Genomic DNA, 17,408 nt, shown 5'->3' on the forward strand with positions numbered 1-17,408 from the left:
CACATTTTTTCTCTGTAAGGCAAGTCATATTCTTCTTGCACTTAAAAACACTAGACAGCACTTCAGCACTATACTTGCAGGTCTTTTAAAACAACAAAATCACCAACAAAGGGTACAGAACCGTGAAAAACATGGCACTACATGGACCTTGAATAGGACATTTATTTACCAAATGAGAGCTGAAACAAGAAGGCGGAACTTCACATCGTTTGACCTCAGTTGGGAACACGCATGTGCTTCAGGCAGCTCACATTTTTCACAGCTCTACATATGTGTACATATGAACTCAAAAGCATTGCTAGAGGGGCACCTGGCTGGCTCAGTCGGTAGAGCATGCGACTCTTGATTGCAAGGTCATGAGTTCAAGCCCCATGTTGGGTGTGGAGCCTATTAAAAAAAAAAAAAGCATTGTTAGATTGATTTGGGGGATTACAGATCAATTTTAGCAGATAGACAAATTCACAAGGACAAAATCCTGTAACTGTACACATTAGTGAATGAGAATGTTTTGTTGGTGAAATCTTGCCATGGAATCAGATATCAAGAAAACATGGTTCTTTAAGCTTTCCGACTATGGAGAATTCTAAGTCCACTTTGGGATGTGTCAGCCTTCCTATAGAAGAATGACACTGGCACATGCCCTAACTCCTGTCATGAAAACATATACTGGGAGATGTTTTTCCACTATTGGACATGTATTAACTCTAAGCCAATGATTCTCAAGTACTGCCCAGGATGGACTGGCAGCAACAGCATCTCCTGGGAATTGGTTAGAAATGAAAATTCTTGGGCCCCACTCCAGATGTGCAAAATTGGAATCTCTGGGGGAGAGGTCTAGCAATCAGGGTTTTGAAAGTCCCTCCAGAAGACTCAGCTGCACCCTCAAGTTTGAGAGCGCTGCTCTAAGTCTTGCAGTTTATATGGTCTGCCCCCCCACCCCCACCCCCACCCCTCCACAAGGTAATGGCCCATTGTCCTTTGGTATAGAAAGAGCCAGGGCTTGATAGTCAGAAGGAGGGGTCAAATACCACTTCTGCCTTTTATTGTGGGGAAACCTGAAGTTACTTAAATACTCTGCCCTCTAGTTTCCTCATCTGTAAAAATGTGGAGATTAAAAGAAACAGTAGTAGATGAAAAATGCTTAGCACACAGAAGGCCCTCAGTAGACATCAGCATTCTTTTATTTCACTCCCTTTATTATTCATTCCTGAATAAGACAAGAATGGTGAAGAAAAAAAAAAAATCCCAGAGAGACAGTTTTCTTTCTTTAGAATAGAGTAGAGCTTGGGGTTTTATCTCAGAGAAAACAATGATCATTTTCACCATGCTCTGTCCTCCATCTCTCCCCCCTCCCTCCCCACCAAAAGCTGGTACTCTGGTCTCAGTGTAGCCACAGTGGGGGAAACTCACTAAAGTCCTTCAAAGAGAACCCGGACGATTTCACTGAGTTCCTGTACCTTGATATACATCTAAAAAGTAAGTCGTCTGGACTCATTCCATTCTATTTTACTTCTATCTTCTACTTCCATCCGGAGACTTTTTGTTCTACTCTTCCTTTAGCCTAAGACACAAAGATTTCCACTCAGTTGGCTTGGTAGGATCCTCTGAAGACTTTCTTTGAAAAACAGATGAGTATGGGCTACTGCCAACTAGACTCCTGACTCTCCCCAGATACAGCTGAGGGACCACTCGTGGTTCAACCTGCCAGCCCTTCATCTTGAATCATGCAGTCATTAAAATCAAAACAGAGCCCAGCAAATTGTTGTGTTCAGAGATTGTAATTCTGCATATTGTAAGAATTTTTTCTTTGAAATTGCCTGTTTCGCTTCCTCCCTAGAATTGTAGTTCATCTTCTTTGGTTGCCGGCAGTGACATTATCTTCCTGTTGTTAAGGTCTACTGGAGTCATCTTGTAGACCTGCAGTTGTTGCCAATGCATAAAAGAGTTGTCCCAATCTTGAATCCCTTCCCCTGAGCAATTGGTAATGTTCAAAGGGTTCATCAACATTTATGATGAGGAAGAGAGACCACCAATCCTGGAATTTTAATGGGAAAAACCAAGGAGAATTTAATGGGAAAAACCAATTGCTCTGTTCTATGTCAGGGAAATTCCTTAATATGGGTTTCAAAACACCTCATCAGCCTTCCTCCACTCCAACCCACCTTAACTTTTTTAATACTCAACTCAGACTCTTGTTTCACCTAGACAAACCCGAATGCCATTTCCTTCCCTGTGAAATTTTCTTCTTTGAAAAACAGAGCTGGAAGAAGTTGAGACCCAGAAAAGAGAAATGATTTATCCAGATCATAGTTGGTCCAGGGCTTTTTATCCAGGATTATACTTCCCTCCCTACTCCTAAGCCATTATCCTAGTCATTCCTTGTTACCCCAAACCTTGCTTTTTCCTTTCTACCAAAACCTGTGTTCAAACTTTTCAACTCTTTCTGAAAATTTATCTTCTCTAAGAACCTAAATCTTTCTGGTCTTCATCTGGCTCTAGTCACACCATTTCCTCCAAGAATTTTTTTCTCCTCCAGGGATAGGATTATAGACTGTAGGGCCATAGAAATTTCTGACTTAGATGGCCATCCTAGTTTTTATAGATAAGGACCCAAACTAGCTCAGTCATTAGTCTGAGATTACTAAGCTAAAGAACAAAGCCAAGCCTTTGAGTCCTTAGTTCAAAAGTCTTCTTTACTACATGATAATATCTATTTATGCTTCTTCTCTCTATCCATATTCTTATGTCTTTTCATGAGGTTCATACTTCTGATTTCTTTTTTTTTTAAGATTTTATTTATTTATTTGAGAGAGAGAGAATGAGAGATAGAGAGCACGAGAGGGAGGAGGGTCAGAGGGAGAAGCAGACTCCCCGCCGAGCAGGGAGCCCGATGTGGGGCTCGATCCCGGGACTCCAGGATCATGACCCGAGCCGAAGGCAGTCGCTTAACCAACTGAGTCACCCAGGCGCCCCCATACTTCTGATTTCTTTTGTCACCATTACTATCACCATAATCATAATCGTCATCACTCAACAGGCCCCCAGAACTCCTTGCACAGTGCCAGTGGGTACTCTATACCAAGTACTGATTGTCCACCTCCTTAACTCTTTTTCCTTATATCCCAGATGATCACAGCTTTATCACCTTGTGCGTGTCCATCACCCACAAGCCTCAAGGAAACCAAAGTTGGTACAATGAAAGAAACATTGCTACTGATGCAGGAAATCCACTTGTTTCTTAGAAACACCAAGTATCAAAATAGAACTAGCTGAACTAAAAGAGCGGCAAAGATGGGGGCCACAGGACATATAATTTCATGGATGTTGACCCAAGTCTTGTCTATTAGAATTCACAGGACCCGATGCCAAGTAGTGCAGAGATGCTGGATTTCAGAAGAGCCCCTGATACCTTGGCAGCAATGAATACACTGGACACAGTGGATGACAATGAATTCCTGATTCAAGCTGAGCTGACCCGATTCTCTTATGGCAATTTATTAAAAATTTTATTCATTTGTTGACAGATAGAGATACAGTGAGAGAGGGAACACAAGCAGGGGAGGTGGGAGAGAGAGAAGCAGGCTTCCCGTGGAGCAGGGAGCCCGATGCGGGGCTTGATCCCAGGACCCTGGGATCATGACCTGAGCCGAAGACAGAAGCTTAATGACTGAGCCACCCAGGTGCCCCATTATGGCAATCTTTTTTAAAGATTTTATTTATTTATTTGAGAGAGAGAGAAAAGTGAAAGAGATCACAGAGGGAGAAGGAGAAGCAGACTCACCGCTGAGCAAAAAGTCCGATGCAGGGCTCAATTCCAGGACCCTGAGATCATGATCTGAGCCAAAGGCAGACACTTAACCGACTGAGCCACCCAGGTGCCCTTCTTGTGGCAATTTATAATTAAGACCTAGAATTACTGGTACTTGTCCTTTAGGAGCAGAATTGTGAAGGATATAAGGCTAGAGCCCAGATGGTCATGAATGATGATGCTCTCAAAGAGAGAGGATGAAGCAGAATCTCAGGGAAGCAGAGATGAGACCCTCACAGAGACAGACAGCAGTCTTGGGTCCTGATCATCACTCCTGCTTCCATTTCTTTGTGGTCTCTAAGAAACCCAGTCAATCCACCAAACCCCTCTGCTTATACTTCTTCCTCTTTTTCCCCTTGGCTTGAACCATTTGAGTGGGTTTCTTTTGCAACCAAGAAGTGTTAACTAAAGGCTTCTTCATAGAGACAACTGCACATAGTTGGGAGACCTGCCAGGCACCTGCACGTAGTTGGGAGGTCAGGGAGAGGGTTGCCAAGGATTCGAAGGCATTGTTTCCTTCTCTGTAGGAGGCAGTACTTGTCAGTGTGTGATTTTCTGTGATTCAGATCGCACAATCATAGATATTTTCCTTGACCCCACCCCCACCCCCACCCAGGTAAACACAGCAGCCATCGCCATCCTTCAGCATTCACAGAACATCATTCCCTGGCTTGCACTTCCTTCTGAAGAACCTCCAGGACACTTTTGTTTGGGTGGAGACAGAAACAAGCTCAAAGCCCTGTTGCAGTGAATCCCACTGATTTTTGGCTTTTTGCCTCTAATGTCTCTGTTGGGAGGTAGAAGGGGATATTGCAGAGATTCTCCAACATCTTATGATTTCTGACATTTCCACATACCACCTATCATATTAATATTTTTTAAAATATACACTTTTTATTTATTTATTTATTTTATTTTTTTTAAAGATTTTATTTATTTATTTGAGAGAGAGAGAATGAGAGACAGAGCACGAGAGGGAAGAGGGTCAGAGGGAGAAGCAGACTCCCCACCGAGCAGGGAGCCCGATATGGGACTCGATCCCGGGACTCCAGGATCATGACCTGAGCCGAAGGCAATCGCTTAACCAACTGAGCCACCCAGGCGCCCCAAAATATACACTTTTTAAACTTTTTTGCTTATCCTCACCTATAATATTCATTCAAGATACCATGGGTTTGCTATGCATATTGTATTTTTCTAATATACATTAAAATGCAAAACTATTGCAATAAAAAATATCTTTTAGTACCCAAGATCATCTCATGTGTGCCACTTAAGGAGACATGAGTGGAGCATGGGCTCTGGAGTCAGACAGGCCTGTGTCAGTTCTTAGCTGGGCCGCTCAATACCTGTATGACCTTGGACAAGTCACTTAATCTTTCTAAACTTCAATTTTGTCATAATGAATATGTCATCATTGGGATTTTGGTATGGATTAAATAGGATAAGTTTAAATATAGTTGGTTTCAACTGCGTAGCACAATACCTAGCACGTGGTTAAGTACTCAACAGATGTTAATCTTCTTGCTGTTGCCATACCCTCTATTTCTTGACTTTATCTACCCCCCTTTACTTCCCCCTTCTTCTCTTCTCCATATGTGTTTGAAACAGGCACCAGCATGAAATGGGTTTGCTTGCTAAAGTGTATGGAATTTCTATAAATCCTTTCAGAGACCAGGGTGGAAAGCTAAGTGTGAAGCATCTGCTAGGTCCAGATTTGTTGTAGCTAATGATCTGACTTATTATCCTATTGTGCTGATGTGGCTGAGATAATGGCATTGTTTCTATAGAACCTGGTTTCCAGGGTGTTCAAAGCCTTCATGGACATTATTTAACTTTTCCCTGTTAAATGTGGACAAGTGTTATCTTCCTCAGTTTTCAGGTGGTGGACTCAAAACCCCAACAGGCCTGGCCCGGTTACTCAGCAACACGGACAGACCACACAGCAGAGGCCAAGCTATTGCCTTAATGCAGCATTCCCCATCTGACGTGGAAGAGGTAAGCGCAGAAAGTGTTCCATTCTCAAGTAAGATTTGTACAATGAATCCGGTGTTGAACAAATAAAACCACTTTCTTTTCTGCAAGACTTGTCAACCTTTAATGCCCTAATATGTATTATGATTCTCCACCAGAGATGCAGAGAACATGTACTTTTCCAGATTGACCACTATGTATATGTACTTAGCAATTCTTAAGATCGTTTTCTTCAGAGGACTAGTTTGGAAACAGGGCCTTCGTTGATCCTATTGGCATGAATTCTACTCCACTAATTCCTTTCCGTTATAAAATCAAGCTGCTCTTGGAATGCTGAAAAATAACCGTTTCTGAAGTTATTCTGCCCCCACATCACCCTTGTCCCACCCTGGAGACTGAGATTTCTTTCCTGTATCACAAGCCATTACATGCCTGAGGAACCAATTTCCTCCACAGCCTGTCTTCGATCACGTGCTTGCTCATGTGTCATATTTTAACTCTTTATTTGGTTCCTTGGTTCTTTCTGAAATGTGTATCATTTTTTAAATTTTGAGACCTTAAAATAATATAAGAAAATAATTATTTCTAATTTTTTAAAATAAGATCCTGAGAGAAAGTAAGAGTTAGAATTATACAGGAATGAAGCCAAATCCTACCGCAGCCAAGTCACACAGCAAAAGCATCGCAGTCCTAGAAATAGAAGTGAGTTACCCCGTTTCCTGACACTAGGCTGTTTTTCACTACTGATGTGATTCCTTTACTTACAATGACGGGTTAGGTGTCTTACTGAGCCCTTCGAATTATCTTGATTCTGTGTTTCCCATTTGGATGTTTAGTATAAACTACTGTGTGGGAAGGAGAGGAAGAGATGGTAGTAGAAACACCCACTTTAAAAATATGAAGTAGACCCAAAAATATCTACCCACAGAGAGAACCTCCCAAGTGGGAGATCAGAACTAATCCCAGGTGATAGACTCATCTTGGTTATACTGGACTTTTACTTAGCATAGTAGTTGTGTAAGGATTGATGAGGACACTTCTCCTGGGGTTCCCTGGGTTGGGGTTCCCTTGCTGTGGGAGAAATAAAGCACAGTCAACAGAAAGAGCCCAAAAAGGAAGAAATCTGACAAAGAGAAGGTTCATGCTTTAATCACTTTTGTTTTCTGAAGAGGTTTGAGATAGCTTAAACAAAGGATATGCATACAATAAAGTTAGTATCAGGATTGTTTAAAGTAAAAGGAAGGTTTACTTCAAAAAACCAGGAAGGCGACCATGCATACTGAGGACACATTTGTCTCTGAGCTTCCTGGCAACCATAACCAAAAGGGAAACAAGTTACAAAGAAAGGTGGATGCCTACCAATTATCCATAATAGAGAAAGATTTTCCTGGGGGCGCCTAGGTGGCTCAGATGGTTAAGCATCTGCCTTCGGCTCAGGTCATAATCCCAGAGTCCTAGGATCCAGTCCTGCATCGGGCTCCCTGCTCCTTGGGAGCCTGCTTCTCCCTCTGCCTCTCTCTCTCTCTCTCTCTCTGTCTTTCATGAATAAACAAATAAAATCTTTGAAAAAAAAAGAAAAGAAAAAGATTTTCCTGGAACCAAATTTTAAAAATTATTTTTCTCATATAGGACCTTATTTTAGGGGCTATTACACAATCTAATGGGTGATGTCTTGGATGCAGAAAATCTTCATAGGACTATTTCCTGTAATAAGCTTGGATTGGAGTCAAGATTATTATAGCAAGACCTAATGGCTGTGGCATTAGATTGGTCTTTTTTTTTATTTTTTTAAAGATTTTATTTATTTGACAGAGAGAGAGACAGCGAGAGAGGGAACACAAGCGGGGGGAGGGTCAGAGGGAGAAGCAGACTCCCCGCTGAGCAGGGAGCCCGATGTGGGACTCGATCCCGGGACCCTGGGATCATGACCCGAGCCGAAGGCTGTTGCTTAACCAACTGAGCCACCCAGGCGCCCCGGTTTTTTTTTTTTAATTTCAAGTTTTTTGTTTAAATTCCAGTTAACATAGAGTGTAATCTTAGTTTCAGGTATAGGATTTAGTGATTCAACACTTACAACACCCAGTGCTCATCAAAGTGCACTCCTTAATCCTCATCACCCATTTAACCCATGTCCCCCCCCAACCCCTCAGTAACCATGAGTTGTGTTCTCTATAGTTAAGTACTTCTTTCCCTCTGCTCCCCCATGTTCATCTGTTTTGTTTCTTCAATTACACAAATGAGTGAAATCATATGGTATTTGTCTTTCTCTGACTGACTAATTTTGCTTAGCATAATACTCTCTAGCTCCATCCATGTCATTTCCAAATGGCAAGATTTCATTCTTTTTGATGGCTGAGTAATATTTCATTGTGTATATATGTGTATTTTCTTTATCTATTCATCAAACCATGGACATTTGGGCTCTTTCCAAAATTTGGCTATTGTTGATAACACTGTGAAGAGTAAGATACTTATTATTTCTAGGCCTCAGTTTCCCCTTCTATAAAAGGGAGGAACAGCCTTATACATCAGAGAATAGGTTAGGGAAGCATTATCAAATTCATCCGGAGTTTTTTCTTTTCTTTTTTTTGAAGATTTTATTCATGGGTCACCCGAGTGGCTTAGTTGGTTAAGCATCTGCTTTCAGCTCATTGTCCCAGGGTTCCGGGATGGAACCCCACGGAGGGCTCCCTGGTTGGCAGGGAGTCTGCTCCTCCCTCTCCCTCTGCCATACCCCTATTTGTGCTCTCTCACTCTTCCATGCTCTCTCTCTCAAATAGATAAATATAATATTTTAAATATTTTATTCATCCATTTGAGAGAGAGTGAGCACACAAGCTGCACACACTCATACTCAAAGTGAAGAGCTGTTAACATTTAGTTACATGTTCTTTAGACCTTCAAAGTAAAAAGAAGAAATAAAACATTACAGGTAAAGATGAAGCCCCTGTACCAGTTAGGATGGGCTAAGCTATATTGCAGTAACATACAATCCCACCCTTTTAGTGACTGAAAACAACGAAGCTTTATTCCTCAATTGTGCCTCTTGTTCACTGTGGGTCATTTGGGAACTCTGCTATGCATTGTCCTCACTCCAGGATCCCGGCTGAGGAAGTGGCCTGAAACAATGAAATCTGAAACATCACTGGTCATTTTAGCAAAAGGAAAAAGAACAAAGCAAATTCTACAATTGGTTCTTAAATCTTCCACATCCAAGTAACACTACTCACATTTTATTGGTCGTGCCCAACTTCAAAGAATGTAAGGAAGTACATCCTACCATGAGCATAGTAGGAAAGCCAGAACATTCATGAACAAACCCAATGACTATTATAGTTCCCTATGCTTCTCTCCCCAGATGGATTACCCTCTCTACTCAGAGGTGGCCACTATCATGAGTTTGGTGCATATCTAGACCTTATTTTGTATTTTTACTATGAAACGAGCACTTATAAATAATATATAGTATGAGTTTGTGCATTTTATAAAATGTTTGTTAATGAAATTATCCTTTTATAATGTCCTACAATTTTTTAAATCAACTTTTTGTTTCCAAGATTTAGCTATGCTGAATCATATCCCTGGTTCATTTATTTCAACTGCTACATAAAACTCCATACTATAAATATGCTGTGATTTATTTATCAATTCCTTTACACATAAACAAACTATTTCCAATTTGTTATTATTACTGGTAGTGTGGTATTGTAGATGTTTGAGAGATTCCTTGTCAATCTTTCTCAATTGGATTTAACAAGATAAATTCCAATGTCATAATGCAAACACAGTATATAACGAATTAACTTCTCTCCTATGCTTCTAGTATGATACTAGTTATGTACCTTCCTTGGGAGAGTTGGTAAAATTGTTACTCAAATAATTATCTGTGCTCTGTAGTTCAGATGAAGGCTCTCATTTGAGAAAGGATGCTTGGAGTATAACCTAGAAGTAGATTGCAAGGTTTTAAAATATGGACATTTTCTACTTTTCTAGATATTGCTGAATTATTCTCTAAAACATATCTTGAAATTTCCATCAGATGTGTTTGAGAGTTCTCTTTTCCTTACATCTTCACAGCACTTGCTATTGTCAAACATTTTACTTTTGGCCAATCCCATGGGTGTGAAATAGTATCTTATTTTTGTTTTAAGTCGCATGTCCCTGATTATCAGTGAAATGGACTGTTTTTTTTTTCCATAGGTAGCAACTGACTTTCTTTTTTTTTAAAGATTTTATTTATTTATTTGAGAGAGAGAGAGAGAGAACAAGAACAGAGGGAGAGTGACAGCGAGAAGCAAGCAGAATCCCCACTGAGCAGAAAGCCCGGCATGGGACTTGATCCCAGGACCCCTGGGATCATGACCTGAGCCAAAGGCAGATGCTTAACTGACTGAGCCACCCAGGTGCCCCAGCTACTGACTTTCTTTTCTTGTGTATCATCTCTTAAAATTCTTTGTCTATTTACTTTCTGGGTTGTTTGTGTTTTTCCTGTTCATTTATAGTAGTTCTTTATACGTTTTGAATCTGATGGTCTGGGGCACCTGGGTGGCTCAGTTGTTAAGAATCTGTCTTCCGCTCAGGTCATGATCCCAGGGTCCTGGGATCGGGCCCCGCATCGGGCTCCCTTTTCAATGGGAAGCCTGCTTCTCCCTCTCCCACTCCCCCTGCTTGTGTTCCCTCTCTCGCTGTGTCTCTCTCTGTCAAATAAATAAATAAATAAAATCTTTAAAAAAAATGAATCTAATGATCTGTTACACATGTAGCCATATGTAATCCAGATAACCCTGGTATATCTTCCACCTACATATCCCTCCCCACCACCAACACCACTAATGTCATTTCTATCTCTAACATTTTATGTATCCATGTCATGACTCCACACAAATATAAATACACATCCAAGCCTAGGAAATTTTAAACCAAGCTAGGAAGAGTTCTACTAAATATATAGATGCATTTTATATAGTCTTCTACCCCTAAGTAAACTCTTCCTTGAACAAAGGACATATTCTGAATTAGCCTAAACTGCAAAGAACTTTTGAATGGTAAGATCTGGACAATGCTATGTTTGGGTAAACACAGTTATTGTTACCCAAAGATCAGCCAGTCCAAATGGTCTCCTCAGAGAGACCTTCTTTGACCTAGTGGGCAACAGAACTGTTTAAAATAAGCTGACCAGGGGCATCTGGGTGGCTTAGTCTTTAAGCACCTGCCTTTGGCTCAGGTCATGATCTCAGGGTCCTGGGATCGAGCCCCGCATCGGGGTCCCCCTGCTCAGCGGGAGGCCTGCTTCTCCCTCTCCCACTCCCCCTGCTTGTGTTCCCTCTCTTGCTGTGTCTCTATCTGTCAAATAAATAAATAAAATCTTAAAAAAAAAACTTAAAAAAAATAAGTTGACCAGTCCTTTATTTATTTATTTATTTTTTAAGATTTTATTTATTTGACAGAAAGACAGCGAGAGAAGGAACACAAGCCGGGGGCATGGGAAAGGGAGAAGCAGACTCCTTACAGAGCAGGGACCCCGATGTGGGGCTCGATCCCAGGACCCTGGGATCATGACCTGACCCGAAGGCAGACACTTAACAACTGAGCCATCCAGGCGTCCTTAAAAGACATTCTAACTGCAAAAATAGTGTAGTAATTACAGGAGTAAATGGAGAGTCAAATTTTTCCTAAAACATCATCATTTTTAAATTGCCTATGTATAGGAATGTGTTAAGATCGTGAAGTTATGGGGCGCCTGGGTGGCTCAGATGGTTAAGCCTCTGCCTTTGGCTCAGGTCATGATCCCAGGGTCCTGGGATCGAGTCCCACATCCACTCCCTGCTCAGCGGGGAGCCTGCTTCCCCCCTCTCCTCCGCAACTCCCCCTGCTCATGCTCTCTCTCTCTCTCTCTCTCTCTGTATCTCTCTGTCTCAAATGAATAAATAAAAAAAATCTTAAAAAAAAAAGATCATGAAGTTATTTATGGTATTTTCCCCTTCTCTCTAGTGCCTAAATATTCTATAATAGAATTATACTATATTAATAATTACAAAATCATAATGAGAACCAAAATCAAAATGTAACCACTGTGATTACAAGGATTCTCAGTTTCTCAAGTAGGCGTTCACCCCGAGTAGGGGGAGACATCAAAGGCAGAAAAGTTTAAGGGTCTTTCCTATCTGCAAGCTTTTCAGAGTAAATTTGAAAGTGCTAGCAAACTGCAGACTTATCTAGGCTCAGGGGAGGAAGTGGCCAAATGCTTTGACGAATGTAGAGAGAAATAACTGGTGATGGAGTGGGGAACAGAATGGAGCAAGGAAGTAAAATGGTGGCTCAGCCAAGTTCAGAGGGATCCGCACATGGTCTTCCTTTTAACTACAGTTCACGTGTGGGAAGAAGTGTGTACAGTGATAGGCCTTACTCCTTCCCCAGTTCTTGATCCCAGGGACCACACACATGATTGAAGTTTTCATTGAGGAATTAAGGCCTCCAAAGAAATTTTAATTTGCAGTAACAGAAGGTTGGTTCTTGGCTTAGAAATCCCTGGCTCCGAGAAAGACCTACCTACTATGCCCTTTCTTTATTACGCTACCGAAGTAGCTCTTGAGCTCCATGTTACAGATGTGGCTATTGAGACTTAGTGAGATTAAGTAAATTTCCCAGAATATGGAGTGGTATATAGTAAGGCTGTTAATATTAAGTTCAGAACTGTAGCTCCATGATTGTTGAGGGGGAGAGGGTGAATGCACACTCTCTATAGGGATATTTGAGTGTGTGTGTATGTGTGTGTATGAGTGTGTGTGTCTAAGAGGGAGGTTGAAATATGCAAAGAAATCTTCTCTAAGGTGGAGGACATTCAGAGCAGGGGGAGTGAGGTGTTTATATTCCATTTATCAGATGGGGGTGGTTAAGTCTCTATGGCTACACGTTCCTGCTTTGGCCCATTGGTGCTTTATATTTAATATAATTTTGCAATGGAATTATTCTCAGTTCTTTGTCATCTGGAACTTCACTATTTCTCACAAGTAGCCACTATTTTTCTTCTATATTTAATGCCATAGTCTATGATCTGAATGTTTGTGTCCCCCACCAAATTCATATGTTGAAATCCTAACTCCCAAAGGTGATAGTATTAGTAGATGGGGCCTTTGTGGGGTGATTAGTTCATGATGATGGAGTCCTTATGGATGGGATTATTGCTCTTATAAAAGCACAAACCTCCCTAGCCCCTTCTGCCATGTGAAGATACAAAGAAAACTCTGTGGCCCAGAAGAAAGGCCCTCACCCAACCCTGCTGGCACCCTGATCTCAGACTTCCTGCCTCCACAACTGTGTGCAAGAAATTTCTGTTGTTCGTAAGCTACCCAGTCTGTGGTGTTTCCTTATAGCAACCCAAATAAACTAAGACGCAGAAGGGAAAAAAGCATTCATGATATAAAATGGAAAATAATGCAATATAAGATTTTATATATATTATAATCTCTATTTTATTTTTTAAAAATATTTTATTTATTTATTTGACAGAGACACAGCAAGACAAGGAACACAAGCAGCAGGGGTGGGAGAGGGAGAAGCAGGCTTCCTGCCGAGCAGGGAGCCTGATGCGGGGCTCGATCCCAGGACCCTGGGATCATGACCTGAGCCGAAGGCAGACGCTTAATGACTGAGCCACCCAGGCGCCCCTATAATCTCAATTTTATTAAAATTTTTTTTACTAGTTCATGTTAGTACCAGAAGCAGTGCACTGTAGTTGGAGAAAGCAAGGGCTTGCAATCAGAAAAACTAAGGTGTGAGTATGATCTCTGCACTAGCTATATAAATTCAGCGAGTCTCATCTGCAAAATGGAGGGAGGTGGGGAAAAGAATTACATTTATTTTAGGGAAGCTGAATTAAATAAGAACTAATTCAAGTAAAATACTTGACACATGGAAAGCACTCAATAAATGATTTGATTACTATTTTGAGGAGGGAGTATAACGAGCCAGCTTCATGGTTGTATGACTGTGTAGTCACATAGGATATAAAGCAAATTGCTTGCCTGGTCCTTGGAAGGGCTCTGTACCTTGCTTGAATGCTCAGCTGTTGCCACCTTAAAATTTGTAATAACTTTTGAACAAGGGGATCTACATTTTCATTTGGCAATGGGCCCTGCAAATTATGTAGCTGGTTCAGGGAAAAGACACACACACACACACACACACACACGTGTGCACATGCACGCGCGCGCATGCACACACACACAAAAGAGATTGAAAAGCAATAAAGCAAAATGTTAATAGTGTTTATCTTTGAGTGATTTTTTTAAAAAGATTTTATTTATTTATTTGACAGAGAGAGACACAGCGAGAGAGGGAACACAAGCAGGGGGAGTGTGATAGGGAGAAGCAGGCTTCCCGCGGAGCAGGGAGCCCGATGCGGGATGCGGGCTCCATCCCAGGACCCTGGGATCATGACCTGAGCCGAAGGCAGACGCTTAACGACTGAGCCACCCAGGCGCCCCTATCTTTGAGTGATTTTACAGATTCTTTTTATTTCATCCTTTATTCTTCTGTATGTTCTACATTTTTCATACTTTAATCAGAAAAAAAAGTGAATACATGTTCCTTTAGAAACTGTTCTCCCCATTTTGCAGATGAGTGAAACCAGAGTAACAGATAGGAAATGAGTCACCGAAGATCACAAAGCAGTCGATGTCGCATTATGACCAGGGCTCAGGAAACTGCACTTCCAGTTCTGCACCCCACTGACGTGGGTCTGAGTTACCCAAAGTTTTTCTAACAAGAATCTCTTTGGGCGTCTGGGAACCCAACAACAAGCACACTCTGCAGAGAGGGGACCCCCTCCAAAGCCTGGAGTCACCCACTCTGTGCTCATCTGCATGGGCTGACTACCATGGGAGGTTCAGAAGTAGAAACCCCCATCCCTGTTCTCAAACGGCTTATAGACTAGTTGTATAGGAAATAGTGGTATCAATACACTTGTGCGAACTCCAAATGTAAGAAGGCCGGGGCGGGGGGGGCAGGAACTGGCTGTCAGAGGGGAAACTGAGATCATTTAGCACAAAATCATTTCAGTACAGCTGTTTGTTCACAGAGCAAACATGAGGCGTGCTGGAGTTTTGCTCCTTTTGATTTCCCCCAGCTACTCTCCGCAGGGCTTTCCAGAGGCGAACAGTGTGAGGAGAGGATCTAAATGCACAGGATAATTTGGTTCACGTGTTTCATAGTTCACGGGATTAAAGGTCTCTTTGACAAACTCCCACTGAAAAGGACTCTTCATGTCCCCTTCACAGTAGCTCAAGCGACAGCTCACCCTGCACGTTGAGCTGATTTTTCCCTTCTGCGCTTTCTCTTGCCCTTCTGCTTCTCCCAATCAGAGCCTTTTGTTCTGCGGCCCACCTTGAGGCTTCTGCGAACATCCACACGTTTTATCCCCGCTTCACCTATCCCTTCCTCCTCCAAGAACCAAACTTAGCATTTAAGTTCCTCTCAGCAGCACAGAACATCTTCATAGCTGAATGCCTTTTACCAGCCTCTAGGACTCACCTCTGGCCGAATTATGTAGTCCCAGACTAGAGGTTCTGGGCTGAGATAAAGGAACTCAAGAGAAAGACTCAGAAGTGTCATACAGCCAGGCTTATAATGACGATATTCATAGGAAATTTAATATTAGCTCCATTTTTAAAAAAGATTTTTCTTTTTAAGTAATCTCTCCATCCAACATGGGGCTCAAACTCACAACTCCAAGATCAAGAGTCGCATACTATACCAACTAAGCCAGCCAGGCACCCCAATATTAGCTCCACTGAATGAGTATTTCTTACTCTGCTCCAGACAGGCAATTTCCTTTACATCCATGATCTGACTTATTTTACTCCTCACATGATCTTTATAAATGAGATACTAAGATCCCCATTTTTACAGGGAGAAAGGAGGCCAAGTGACTTGCTCAAAAATACAGCTCGTCCAAAGCCATAGAGCAAATCCTAATGTACACTCTGGACTTTGGGTGATTGTAATGTATCTATGTAAGTTCCTGAATTATAACAAACATACCATTCTGGGCCCCCACACTGATGGGGGGAAACTGTGCATGTTTAGGGGTATGGGGCGTTTGGGAACTCTCTGTATTGTCTCCTCAATTTTGCTGTGAACCTAAAACTCCTCTATAAAATAAAGTCTATATTATAAAACACACACAACTAGTAAATAGCAAGGCTAGGGGTAAAAACTAGGTCTGTCTCCTTGGGTTGATGATGAATTTCTGTCATCAACAACATACTCAGCCCCACAGCATGGGCAGCAATAGCAATAGGGTGTGTGTGTGTGTGTGTGTGTGTGTGTGTGTGTGTGTGTGTGTGTGACATCTATCGTACATCACACTGGTGTATCACTGTGGGTGGCAGGGGTTGGGGGTGTGTGTTAAGTAGTACCATGTGGAGGAAAAAGAAAGGATTGGAAAGAAGAAATCTTGAATTGAGTCTTCACTCCATCACGTGGTGGCTGAGTGATCTTGGGCAAGTTATTTTGGTTTTAGTTTTGTCAATTGTAAATTGCAACTGGGTCATTGTGAGGGATAAATGAAATCAAATATGTACAGAGTTCCTTGAAATTCTAAGCCACTCTTCCCATGTTAGTTGTCGTTCACACACTCCCACACTCACATGTATGCACCCCTGTGAATAAAAGGGTAACCAGGAAATTCAGTTTCTATTTCTCTAATTTCACCTTCACCACTAAGCTGCCTCTGTCATCGGTCAGGTGAAGTGCTGGGACCGCGACCTCCATCTCAGAGGGTTTGTTCCGTCCCTGAGCTCTGACTTTCACTCAGAACCCCCCTGCTGTGCCGCCGGAGCCTCCTGCCCCGCCCCCTCCTCCAGGCCTCGGAGCTGTGTGTGCCGTCCTCATGCCCCTTCCCCCATGGCACCTTCCAGCCTTCATCCTCCCCACACACCCAAGCCAAAGTCCTTTGTGCTCTTTGGGAAATGGCGCAACAGCAACTCTCACTTCGCAGAACCCTGTTGGCTGAAAAGGCCCCATTGGCCAGCATCCCATGTGCTGCTAAGGTAAGCGGCCATAATTTTGACAGTGCTTTTTAAATCTTCTTCCTATGCTTTTATTTTTTTTTAATATGTCATTTCATGTGACCTAGGATTGCCCAGCCCTAATACACCCAAAGGCCTTTAGAGGCTTATAAACTATGCCACCTGCCCGAGGATACCAGTGGTATCCAAGAGGTCCCTTAAGGGATAACTTGAGAAATAGCGGGTGGGACAAAAGTGAATGTGACTCCAGGATCTGAGCAGCTTCATTTTAACCTGTCTTTTTTCTTTTTAGGGGTGGGGAGGGGTAGAGGGAGAGAGAGAATCTTAGGCAGACTCCACGCTTGATCTCCCATGACCTGAGCCGAAATCGGGAGTTGGATGCTTAACCGACTGAGCCACCCAGGCGCCCCTAACTTGCTTTATATTAACGTCCGCATAAGATTTCATTTTAAAAAGTGAAAAAAGAGTTCCTTGCTTTAAAAAGTTTGAAAACCATCAGTGTCTCTCCTGTTACTAAGAAGAGATCAGCTAATAGCCTCCCTTAAGCCACCAAGAAAGTGCCGGGCACCTTTTAACTTCATCACAGAGGTGAGAGG

General features: G+C 42.1%; 1 non-coding gene across 1 annotated transcript; it reads left to right on the plus strand.

Annotated features, from left to right (window-relative positions):
* Positions 1-308: 308 nt before the first annotated feature.
* Positions 309-381, plus strand: TRNAK-CUU (transfer RNA lysine (anticodon CUU)). Its single transcript has one exon. It is a non-coding gene; the product is annotated as a tRNA-Lys (tRNA).
* The last annotated feature ends 17,027 nt before the right edge of the window (positions 382-17,408 follow it).

The sequence above is a fragment of the Callorhinus ursinus genome, unplaced genomic scaffold (assembly GCF_003265705.2).
Source record: "Callorhinus ursinus isolate GAN/ISIS: 27379988/994484 unplaced genomic scaffold, GSC_fseal_2.0 scaffold74, whole genome shotgun sequence".
In the NCBI taxonomy this organism is placed as follows: domain Eukaryota; kingdom Metazoa; phylum Chordata; class Mammalia; order Carnivora; family Otariidae; genus Callorhinus; species Callorhinus ursinus.